The 12,699-nt window shown below is 42.1% G+C and overlaps 1 protein-coding gene across 6 annotated transcripts in view; it reads right to left on the minus strand.

The window, feature by feature from the left end:
* Positions 1-12,699, minus strand: part of TRIM2 (tripartite motif containing 2) — a 171,179-nt gene that overhangs the window by 123,896 nt on the left and 34,584 nt on the right. The window contains exon 1 of one of the 6 annotated variants that reach the window (XM_067736623.1): positions 11,924-12,005. The exons of 4 other annotated variants lie outside the window; for them this stretch is intronic. The gene's annotated coding sequence lies outside the window, so the exon portion shown is untranslated. Of the gene's footprint in view, positions 1-11,923; positions 12,006-12,699 lie in introns of those variants that run through there. One more of the 6 variants, XM_067736626.1, reaches the window with a different exon arrangement.

Genomic DNA, 12,699 nt, shown 5'->3' on the forward strand with positions numbered 1-12,699 from the left:
TAATTTCTTTCATGAGTGTCTGATAGCTTTCTGCATATAGGTCTTTTGTCTCCATGGGTAGGTTTATTCCCAGGTATTTTATTCTTTTTGTTGTAATGGTAAATGGGAGTGTTTCCTTAAATTTTTTTTCAGATTTTTAGTCATTAGTGTATAGGAATGCAAGAGATTTCTGTGCATTAATTTTGTATCCTGCAACTTTATCAGATTCATTGATTACCTCTAGTAGTTTTCTGGTGGCATCTTTAGGATTCTCTATGTATAGTATCATGTCATCTGCAAAAAGTGACAGTTTTAATTCTTCTTTTCCAGTTTGTATTCCTTTTATTTCTTTTTCTTCTCTGATTGCCATGGCTAGGACTTCCAAAACTATGTTGAATAATAGTGGCGAGAGTGGACATCCTTGTCTTCTTCCTGATCTTAGTGGAAATGCTTTCAGTTTTTCACCATTGAGAATGATGTTTGCTGTGGGTGTGTCATATATGGCCTTTACTATGTTGAGGTAGGTTCCCTCTATGCCCACTTTCTGGAGAGTTTTTATCATAAATGGGTGTTGAGTTTTGTCAAAAGCTTTTTCTGCATCTATTGAGGTGATCATATGGTTTTTATTCTTTAGTCTGTTAATACGGTGTATCATATTGATTGCTTTGCGTATATTGAAGAATCATTGCATCCCTGGGATAAACCCCACTTGATCATGGTGTATGATCCTTTTAATGTGTTGTTGGATTCTGTTTGCTAGTATTTTGTCGGGGATTTTTGCATCTATATTCATCAGTGATATTGGTCTGTAATTTTCTTTTTTGTAGTAGCTTTGTCTGGTTTCAATATCAGGGTGATGGTGGCCTCATAGAATGAGTTTGGGAGTGTTCCTTCCTCTGCAATGTTTTTGGAAGCATTTGAGAAGGATGGGTGTTAGCTCTTCTCTAAATATTTGATAGAATTCATTTGTGGAGCCATCTGGTCCTGGACTTTTTTTTGTTGGAAGATTTTTTTTTTTTTTTTTTTTTTTGAGGTATGTGGGCCTCTCACTGTTGTGGCCTCTCCCATTGCGGAGCACAGGCTCCGGACGTGCAGGCTCAACAGCCATTGCTCACGGGCCCAGCCGCTCTGCGGCATGTGGGATCTTCCTGGACCGGGGCACGAACCCCTGTCCCTTGCATCGGCAGGCGGACTCTCAACCACTGCGCCACCAGGGAAGCCCATTGTTGGAAGATTTTTAATCACAGTTTCAATTTCATTACTTGTGATAGGTGGGTTCGTATTTTCTGTTTCTTCCTGGTTCAGTCTTGGAAGGTTATACCTTTCTAAGAATTTGTCCATTTCTTCCAGGTTGTCCATTTTATTGGCATAGAGTTGCTTCTAGTAGTCTCTTAGGATGCTTTGTATTTCTGTAGTGTCTGTTGTAACTTCTCCTTTTTCATTTCTAACTTTATCGATTTGAGTCCTCTCCCTCTTTTTCTTGATGAGTCTGTCTAATAGTTTATCAATTTTGTTTATCTTCTCAAAAAACCAGCTTTTAGTTTTACTGATCTTTGCTGTTGTTTTCTTTGTTTCTATTTCATTTATTTCTGCTCTGATCCTTATGATTTCTTTCCTTCTACTAACTTTGGGTTTTGTTTGTTCTTCTTCCTCTAGTTCCTTTAAGTGTAAGGTTACACTGTTTATTTGAGATTTTTTCTTGTTTTCTGAGGTAAGCTTGTATTGCTGTAAACTTCCCTCTTAGAACTGCTTTTGCTGCATTCTATAGGTTTTGGATCATCGTGTTTTCTTTGTCATTTGTCTCTAGGTATTTTTTGATTTCTTCAGTGATCTCTTAGTTATTCAGTAACGCATTGTTTAGCCTCCATGTGTTTGTGTTTTTTACGTTTTTTTCCCTGTAATTCATTTCTAATCTCATAGCATTGTGGTTGGAAAAGATGCTTGATATGATTTCAATTTTCTTAAAGTTACTGAGGCTTGATTTGTGACCCAAGATGTGATCTATCCTGGAGAATGTTCCATGTGCACTTGAGAAGAAAGTGTAATCTGTTGGTTTTGGATGGAATGTCCTATAAATATCAATTAAATCTATCTGGTTTATTGTGTCATTTAAAGCTTGTGTTTCCTTATTAATTTTCTGTCGGGATGATCTGTCCATTGGTGTGAGGTGTTAAAGCCCCCACTATTATTGTGTTACTGTCGATTTCCTCTTTTATAGCTGTTAGCAGTTGCCTTATGTATTGAGGTGCTCCTATGTTGGGTGCATATATATTTATAATTGTTATATCTTCTTCTTGGATTGATACCTTCATCATTATGTAGTGTCCTTCCTTGTCGCTTGTAACATTTTAAAATTTTTTTTAATTTTTTTTTTTGCGATACGCAGGCCTCTCACCATTGTGCCCTCTCTCATTGCGGAGCACAGGCTCCAGACGCACAGGCTCAGCAGCCATGGCTCGCGGGCCCAGCTGGTCCGCGGCATGTGGGATCCTCCCAGACCGGGGCACGAACCCACATCGCCTGCATCGGCAGGCGGACTCTCAACCACTGCGCCACCAGGGAAGCCCCACATTCTTTACTTTAAAGTCTATTTTATCTGATATAAGTACTGCTACTCCAGCTTTCTTTTGATTTCCATTTGCATGGAATATCTTTTTCCATCCTCTGACTTTCAGTCTGTATGTGTACCTAGGTCTGAGGTGGATCTCTTGTAGACAGCATATATATGGGTCTTGTTTTTGTATCCATTCAGCGAGCCTGTGTCTCTTGGTTGGAGCATTTAATCCGTTCACATTTAAGTTAATTAACGATATGTATGAAAAATTTTTTAAAGATGATTTATTTTATTCAATCATTCATTATTTGTGTATTGTCCAGCATCTGTTACGCATCAGATACTGTTGGGCAGTGGGTGCCAGGAGACACACTTGCACCCTCTCTATCAAAGGTGAGAAAGAAATTATAACTTGTGAATCAAGAAAACACAACCACGTAGGACTGAAAGTCTCTGAGCATGCTGTCCCACACACCCCTGAGGCCTGGTCTTTCCTGACCCCTGTATCCTTTGACATTGGCCTATTGCTGTTATTAAACATAATACATAAAAAGTAATTACAGAGGGACATGTATGTTCTTTTAAAAGATGGGGAGGTGACATCATTACTTTCTAAGTTTCAAACCATTAGATTATGCAATTCAGAAAATTGCTATACCCCCTTTGAGAACGCTCATCATCCAATTAAAATTTTACCCTTGATCCAAAACAGCTACCTCTTAGTCATCCAGTTCTTGGCAACCTGAAGCTTCAATTACCCATTCACCCAACCCTCCTAAGAGCTGAAGCCTCAATTAACTGACTTACTTCAACATCCCACAGTGCTCTTATTATCAAGCCCCTGAGTTGCCAACATACAACACACTATACTGAAGGAAAACTATTAAATGGTCTACTGATATATTTTTTAAAGTGATGCACAAATAATACTAGATTCTCATGTTAGCAGAGCATACAGTTAATGGAATTGAGTAGTCAAAATAGAGGTCCTTTTGGTAAAATATGGATGAATGGTCAGACGCCTTAAGTCTTCTCAGAAGATTCTGGAAATTATAAACTTCTAAGGCTAAATCCTTTACTTTCTTTTTAGGGAAATATAAGTGATCAATAGGCAACATGGCTTAATAAAGAGGAGAAGCTGAAATTTAACCATCAGTGACATTGAAGGACTTTGTAGATAGAAGGAATGAGAGTTACAGTATTTTCTTAATTTGACAAAGCTTTTGATTTTGTTCTGCTTAGCTGCTCCTTAATGCATTGTCAATTATGGATAAAAATCATTCATTCTTGGTCTGCCCACAACCTCTTAAAGAGATGAAAAGTTCTAAACACATTCCACTAAATTTTCATCATCCTCAAACTCACTTGTTCTTTGCAGATGAGGCATTTATAACTAATTATGTGGATGTTCCAATATTATTATTCTATTTGACATCTTTGTACTTCTCTGAGGAAGACAGCAATGGTAATGGTTAAAGTCAGGGTCAGATGAAGATGGGCCATGAAGAGGACTCTGCTAACCACACATCAACATGAACATACTTTTATTTTTCCAACCACACTGGTGGATTTTTACAAGCCTCCTATAGTCTTTTGCTGTGTCCCTAAATGAGCAATGGCCCACATTTGCAAAATAATGCTTAAAGTTAGGCTGTAGTCATGGAAAAGAGAGGTAAATTGACTTATATGGTGGACGAAGCAATGACCTCAGGCCCATCTACTCACCCAGCCCATAGAGCTAAAGCGTGACAAGCTTTGACACCACAAAGGCTTTCAATTAGTTTGTAAAGATCATGAGGGGGTTTGCTGAAAACCTAGTTCAGAATTCAAACCAAGACCCATAAGAAAAGGTCCTTCCAAGAATAATGCAGTGTTTTCACCAATTACCCATATGATGGAAGAAAAGGTACCATCAATTTTTAGGAAGCTACAAGTTGAGCCACCCCTTCAGAAGTGGGAGCAGAACTTAAGAATAGAGGTAAAAATATGTATACAGCATCTGCAATATGCAGGTGCTGTTATAAGAGCATATACATATATTAACTCGTTTAATCCTCCCCACCAACCCTAGGCAGCAGGTACTCACACTCATTTTACAGACAAGGAAACTGAAGGTTAGAGAAGTTAATGAATAGCCATCTAGGTAGAAGTAGCCAAATACCAAGAAAATAAAATTCTAACAGGACTAGTTCCAAGAAGGAAAAACAAACAGCAGAAATAAGGTATAAGGGGAGTTCCCTGGCGATCCAGTGGTTAGGACTCCATGCCATGGCCCCGGGTTCAATCCCTGGTTGGGGAACTAAGGTCCCACAAGCCACGTGGCACCAGCCAAAAAAACAAGAAAGAAGACATAGAGTTATAACCAGCTAAGGATAGTAAGGAATAAAAATACCTAGGGGCCCTGCATTAGTTTGCTAAGGCTGCCGTAACATATTACTGTAAGTGTAAAACAACAAAAATTTATTGCTTTACAGTTCTGGAGGCCAGAAGTCCAAAATCAAGGTGTTGGCAGGGTTGGTTCCTTCTGGAGCTTTGGTGAGACTCTGTTCCATGCCTCTCTTGTACCTTGTGGTGGGTGCCAGCAGCTCTTGGCTTACGGCTGCATCACTCCAATCTCTGCCTCTGTCTTTTTTTTTTTTTTGCGGTACGCGGGCCTCTCACTGTTGTGGCCTCTCCCGTTGCGGAGCACAGGCCCCGGACACACAGGCTCGGCGGCCATGGCTCACGGGCCCAGCCGCTCCGCGGCATGTGGGATCTTCCCGGACCAGGGCACAAACCCGCGTCCCCTGCATCGGCAGGCGGACCCTCAACCACTGCGCCACCAGGGAAGCCCGTTTATCTAGTATTTTATTTTAAAATGGAATCATACAGAATATAGTCCATTCAGGATGCTAGAACAAAATACCACGGACTGATTAGCTTGTAAACAACAGACATTTATTTCTCACAGTTCTGGAGGCTAGAAGTCCACGATCAGGCTGCCAGCATGGTAAGGGCCCTCTTCTGGGACGCAAATGTCTGTTTGTATCCTTATGTGGTGGAAGGGAGTAGGAAGGTCTGTGGGGCTTCTTTTATACAAACACTAATCCCACTCATGAGGGCTCCACCCTCATGCCCTAATCACCTCCCAAAGGCCTCAACCCCTAATACTATCATCACATTGGGCATTAAGATTTCAACATATGAATTTGCGGGGGACATGAACATGCGGACCACAGAAACTTCTTTTATTCCCCCTTTTTTTGAGATTCATCCAGATTGTGGGGTATATCAGTAGTTCATACTTTTTTATTGCTGAATGTTGTTCTACTATATGAACATAGCACAATTTGTTTATCTTCTCACTTCTTAAAGGAGTGCTTTAATCAGTGAATTAATTTGATATTCCAAGATAGGGGGAGAGATGAGAGGACATGAAGGGTAATTTCTCAGAATCTGGGTTTTCCTCTTTCTTTCCTCCTTCTCTCTCCTTGCCTCACCTCCAAATTATTCTCACATGCTCAGGCCCATGTCCACACTTCTTTCCCCGGCCCTCATTGGCCCAATATTGCCATTGGCTCCTGAATTCCACGCTGGAGAGTAGGGTCCTAGTAAGGCAGCCGCTGAAGTCTAATTTAGCTGCTTCTCATCAGCCTCTCCCAAGGCCCACTCCTCTCCCCATGTCTACCTGGGTCCCCCCACCCCTGCTCTCACTTGCATAGGCCTCCTTATTTCTTTTGCCTCTTCCGAGTTGCCAACTTCAACTCTTCTACACTTGGATGTGATTCACTGCCTCATCTCCAACATCCATGCTCAATCACCTTACCCAGAAAGCATCCTATGGTTGGCCCCAGCCCAAATCTGCAGTTTTGGGTTTCTGCCAAATATATTTCAGTTAATTAGGGGAGGCAGCATGGTAGTGTTTGAGAGCACAGACTTTGGAACAGGCTGCAGGTGCCTCTGTTTCCTCATCCACAAACTGGGGACTGTAATAGTCCTACTTCATACGATTGTCATGAGGATTAGATGAGATATATTTGTGAAAGTTTAGAACAGTGTTTAGCACGTAGTAAACATTATATACATTTTCCATAAAATAAAGAGATAAAAATAAATGTTCAAATGCTCTTTCTCATCACAAAGAATTCTACTTGCATTCATAGATTTATTCATCCAAAAGTTATTTATTGAGGAGCTCTTTGTGCCAGGAACTCTTCTAAGAGCTGGGGAACAAAGCAGTGAACATAACATACACAAATTACTTTCCACTAGGGGAGAGAGACAACACACGAACTGACAACTAAAAATATAGACCATGTCTGTTACATGCCGTGAAGAAATGTAAAATAGCCTAAAAGGACGACTGGGAATTTCCAAGGGTGGGTTGGAGTGGGCTGGGCTGAACGAGAGAGCTGTGGTGAGGATGACCAGGAAAGGCCTTGCTGGGAAGATGTTCTCTGAGGGAAGACCTGAATGGGCCCAGGGAGACTGCCATGGGGCTGCCTGGGGAAAGACCATCCTTGGCAGTGTAAATAACAGGTACAAAGGCCCAGAGGCCCTGGCATCTACTTGTTCAGGGGCTATTGCGGATTGGCTGACTGTGGATGGGCACAATTTGTTGAACTTTCATTAAATTCATGAGTTTTACTTGCAGACCTTGACGTTTAAATTTTTAAAATATCTTGACATTTTTTTTCCTCCAAAATGTTTAGAGATTGAGACTTTGATTGTGAATTTAGAGCCTTAATGCTTTTTAGCATATGGATACAGTGCTGGTTATGGTGGAATAGAAATGAAATGAGTTGGCCGCGTGGCACTGTGGTTACACAATCACCACGATGCTCGGAGCAGTGGGCGCTAGGAACGACCCCATTATCCTCAGGGCTTCACTAGATGACTGACCACTTAAATCTGGGCTTAGCATCCAACAGGGATTTCGGAGATAGTTGACGGGCTTGTAGCAGAGAGTAACTAACATAATAAAAGAATTGGAAAATAAATCCAGAAGGGACATTTTAGGATCTGAGCATGCAATTACTTAGTATGAAGAAGAGATGCTTATGTGTTCTTACCCATTTCCTCTGAGAACAAACTGGAAGAAAACTGACTTGACTTGCAGCATGATGACTTTAAGGACATTTGTAAACAAACAAATGAACAAACAAAAAACACTGCAAATTGTTTCACTCCCAGTCTCTGAAGTTATTGAAAAGAAGGGGAATATATATATATATATATATATATTCCTACAAAAAACAGGTATCTTAGCTAACATCTCCCTAGAATTCTGCCCGAGTACATTTCCCCAAGCACAGCTTACTTGAGTTCCACTGAACCCTGTGGTACACTGAATCAGTTGTACAATTACAACTATGCATTCTGATTTAAACATTTTTAAGCTTAAAGGTACCCATGTCCCTCATTATTGTGTTCTACACATCCACTTGATGGTAGCTGTCCAAATTATAGTGATTTCTCCTTCTCTGGGATGGCCCATGACACAGAGGTGGCCCCCAAGGGAGCTGGTCTTTCTCGGCCTTAGGATGGAATTGCTGGCAGGTCCCCGATAGCTTTTTCAGTCACATGCAGGTAATTAAAAGCTCTGACAAGAGTCTGTATTTATAGAGACCCTATCATGTGGCACACAGTCCTAAGAGCACTAAGCATGGTTTCCTTCAGTCTCACAACTTCATGAAGTGTTGTTAGCAATGTAATGTTGTATACGTGAAACTTTAAAATATATATAGATACGGATTTTACCAAAAAATTTAAAATACAAATATAAAAAATAAATAAGTAAAGGTCTGCTGAGCACTTTCAATACCAGGAAAACCTCATTTCAGTAATTCGAATGCCTTATAAAGCAAAAAGCACAAACAACAACAAGGAAAATTTGATAAACAGAAGTTTATCAAAATTTAAAAACATCTGGTCTCGGGCTTCCCTGGTGGCGCAGTGGTTGAGAGTCCGCCTGCTGATGCAGGGAATGCGGGTTCGTGCCCTGGTCTGGGAGGATCCCACATGCTGCGGAGCGACTGGGCCCGTGAGCCATGGCCGCCGAGCCTGTGTGTCCGGGGCCTGTGCTCCACAACGGGAGAGGCCACAGCAGTGAGAGGCCTGCGTACCCCACCCCCCCAAAAAGCATCTGGTCTCCTGGGGAATTCCCTGGTGGCCCAGTGGTTAGGACTAGGCGCTTTCACTGTAGTGGTACAGGTGCAATCCCTGGTTGGGGAACTAAGATCCCACAGGCCACGCAGCAGGGCCAAACAACAACAACAACAACAAAATCTGGTCTCCAAAAGATACCATTAAGAAAATGAAAAGGCAAATCACAGACTGAAAGAAAATATTAGCAACTATATCTGACAAAGAACTTGTGTCCAGACCACATGAAGACTCATACAACCCAATAATCAGAAAACAAATAACATGGGACCTAATGAAACTTAAAAGCTTTTGCACAGCAAAGGAAATCATAAACAAGACCAAAAGACAGCCCTCAGAGTGGGAGAAAGTATTTGCAAATGAAGCAACTGACAAAGGATTAATCTCCAAAATTTACAAATAGCTCATGCAGCTCAATCACAAAAAAACAAACAACCTAATCCAAAAATGGGCAGAAGACCTAAATAGACATTTCTCCAAAGAAGATATATAGACTGCCAACAAACACATGAAAGAATGCTCAACATCATTAATCATTAGAGAAATGCAAATCAAAACTACAATGAGATATCATCTCACACCGGTCAGAATGGCCATCATCAAAAAATCTAGAAACAATAAATGCTGGAGAGGGTGTGGAGAAAAGGGAACACCCTTGCACTGCTGGTGGGAATGTGAATTGGTACAGCCATTATGGAGAACAGTATGGAGGTTCCTTAAAAAACTACAAATAGAACTACCATATGACCCAGCAATCCCACTACTGGGCATATACCCTGAGAAAACCATAATTCAAAAAGAGTCATGTACCACAATGTTCATTGAAGCTCTATTTACAATAGCCAGGAGATGGAAGCAACCTAAGTGTCCATCATCGGATGAATGGATAAAGAAGATGTGGCAAATATATACAATGGAATATTACTCAGCCATAAAAAGAAACGAAATTGAGCTATTTGTAATGAGGTGGATGGACCTAGAGTCTGTCATACAGAGTGAAGTAAGTCAGAAAGAGAAAGACAAATACCGTATGCTAACACATATATATGGAATCTAAGAAAAAAAAAATGTCATGAAGAACCTAGGGGTAGGACGGGAATAAAGACAGAGACCTACTAGAGAATGGACTTGAGGATATGGGGAGGGGGAAGGGTAAGCTGTGACAAAGTGAGAGAGTGGCATGGACATATATACACTAGCAAACATAGAATAGATAGCTGGTGGGAAGCAGCCACATAGCACAGGGAGATCAGCTCGGTGCTTTGTGACCAACTAGAGGGGTGGGATAGGGAGGGTGGGAGGGAGGGAGATGCAAGAGGGAAGACATATGGGAACATATGTATATGTATAACTGATTCACTTTGTTGTAAAGCGGAAACTAACACACCATTGTAAAGCAATTATACTCCAATAAAGATTTAAAAAAAAAGGAAACAAATAACAAAAAATAGGACAAAACATTTGAACAGGCATTGACAACTGAAAGTCTATGAATGGCCAATAAGCGCATAATAAGATGCTCAACATCATTAGTCATCCAGAAGATGAAAATTAAAACTACAATGAGATAGCACTACAAAACCACTAGAATAGCTAAAATTTAAAAGTCTGGGCTTCCCTGGTGGTGTGGTGGTTAAGAATCCACCTGCCAATGCAGGGGACACGGGTTAGAGCCCTGGTCTGGGAAGATCCCACATGCCATGGAACAACTAAGCCCATGCGCCACAACTACTGAGCCCGCACTCTAGAGCCCGTGAGCCACAACTACTGAGCCTGCGTGCCACAACTACTGAAACCCGCGTGCCTAGAGCCCGTGCTCCGCAGCAAGAGAAGCCACCACAATGAGAAGCCCATGCACCGCAACGAAGAATAGCCCCCGCTCGACGCAACTAAAGAAAGCCTACATGCAGCAACAAAGACCCAATGTGCCAAAAATAAATAAATAAATATTTTTTTAAAAAAAGTCTGACATGACCAAAAGTTGTCAAAGATGTGGAGCAACTGGAATTCTCATACGTTGTTTGGAGGAGTAGAAAATGGAACAACCAGTAAGGGAAAACATTTTGACAATTCATTCTACAGGGAAACACACATCTATCAAACAACCCAACCATTTCCACTCCTAGGTAATTACCCAGAAAAAATGAAATCATGTACAATGAAGACTTGTAAAGAATGTTCATAGTTTTATTAATATTAGCCCATATCTGGAAAAAACCCAAATGTCCATCCATAAGTGAATGGAAAATAAACTATGGTCTATCCATTCAATAGAGCACTACTCAGCACTAAAGAGGAACAAACCTCTGATACACACGACATGGGTAAATCTCAAATATATTACACTGAGCGAATGAAGCCAGACAAGAAAGAGTACATACTGGTATGACTCCATCTGTATGAAATTCTATAAAATGCAAATTAATCTGCAGTGGCAGAAGGGAGAAGATCAGCCGTTAGCTGGGGCTGGGGGAGGATAGGGAATGGCTGTCAAGGGGCATAGGGAACTTTTGGGGATGGTGGAAATACTGTGTGTCTTGACAGTGTGGTGGGTATGCAGGTATAGACAGGTGGACAAAGAACGTCACCGGCTATATTAGTAAACAAAGAATGCTGTGGCCATCAAGCCGTCAGCCACTGCAGCCTGAGGGGATTCAGGATGGAGAAAAACATGATACTGGCCATAGATAGCTAAGGCACCTATCAAAGGAACGACTTCAGTTAAGCCCAGACTCTTGCATCTTCCCATAGAAAGAAGAGCAGTGGGCTTCCCTGGTGGTGCAGTGGTTGAGAGTCCACCTGCCGATGCAGGGGACGCGGGTTCGTGCCCCGGTCCGGGAAGATCCCACATGCCACAGAGCGGCTGGGCCCGTGAGCCATGGCTGCTGGGCCTGTGTGTCCGGAGCCAAAAAAAAAAAAAAAGCACTAACTTGAGATGTTTCCTTTTCTTTAATTAACGGTAATCTTTTGATGTTCCGACTGCCTGGACTTTGTTGCAAAAACTCCTATACATCCCGGATCCTCCTTATCTATTTGGAACAGTTCCTCAGAGCTCTCTGAGAGGCTGTTTCTGAGGCTTAAGTCCTCAGCTAGTCTGCCAGATCAAACATAATTCTCAGGTTTTAGGTCGTGCTTTTTTTTTTTTTTTCAGTTGACACACAGTTGTCAAAACTCACTGAACTGTGCACCCAAAATGGGTGCAGTTTATTGTATGTAAGTTAGACCTCTTAACAAAGGGAATCTTACCCCTTCCAGTGTAGCGATGACAACTTCGACCCCTTGGTTTATTTAGGGCTTCTCCTTCCCCGGTTCCTTTATGCTTTCATCCTGGAAACCCGAGTGGAGAGTTGAGGAAAAATTGGATTTTTTTCTTCCTGCTAGATTTTACTTCCTTCTCCCAATGCTGTGAGGTTTCTGACCTTCTAGAGTTACCCTAAGGAGGGAGAATTGGGGAAAGATGGTCACAGTCTTTGGGTACAGATATAATAGGACACTGGTGCCCTTGGGACTTGGCAGATGTCTGAAGCTGGTACTTGTCTCCTGGAAGGCTTTTGGGGGCCTTGGAGCTTGCTGGGTTGTGAACCCCAGTCAGAATTCCCATGATGTGGCTGCCACTGAGGGTCAGTGCCTCATCATTCAGGGTCGACCTCACACAGACTCTCCCTTTGTCAAGGCCCAGGCATTCCTCCACGCAGCCCTCTTGGGCAAGGGCCTCTTGAAGTGGCTCCCACTGGGCCCTCAGGAGAGGGGGACTTGTCCCCACCACTCGGGGGCAGCAGTGACTCTCAATGTCACCTTCTTCCTCTCCCTCTGTCTCATACTAGTCCTTACACTCTTACAGCCTTTGGGATGAGTGTCAAACCCTGAACAATCCTCTTGAATTTCCCGTTGTCACGTGGTTTAAGGTGAGCAGGAAGCAGGAAGCACGCCCTCCCTCGGCCATGGGCGGGGGTGGGACAGGGAAACGCACACAGTGACAACCTTTCCAAAGATCCAAAGAAAGCCTCAAAGTGGGTGATGGG

The sequence above is a fragment of the Pseudorca crassidens genome, chromosome 4, assembly GCF_039906515.1.
Source record: "Pseudorca crassidens isolate mPseCra1 chromosome 4, mPseCra1.hap1, whole genome shotgun sequence".
Taxonomy (NCBI): domain Eukaryota; kingdom Metazoa; phylum Chordata; class Mammalia; order Artiodactyla; family Delphinidae; genus Pseudorca; species Pseudorca crassidens.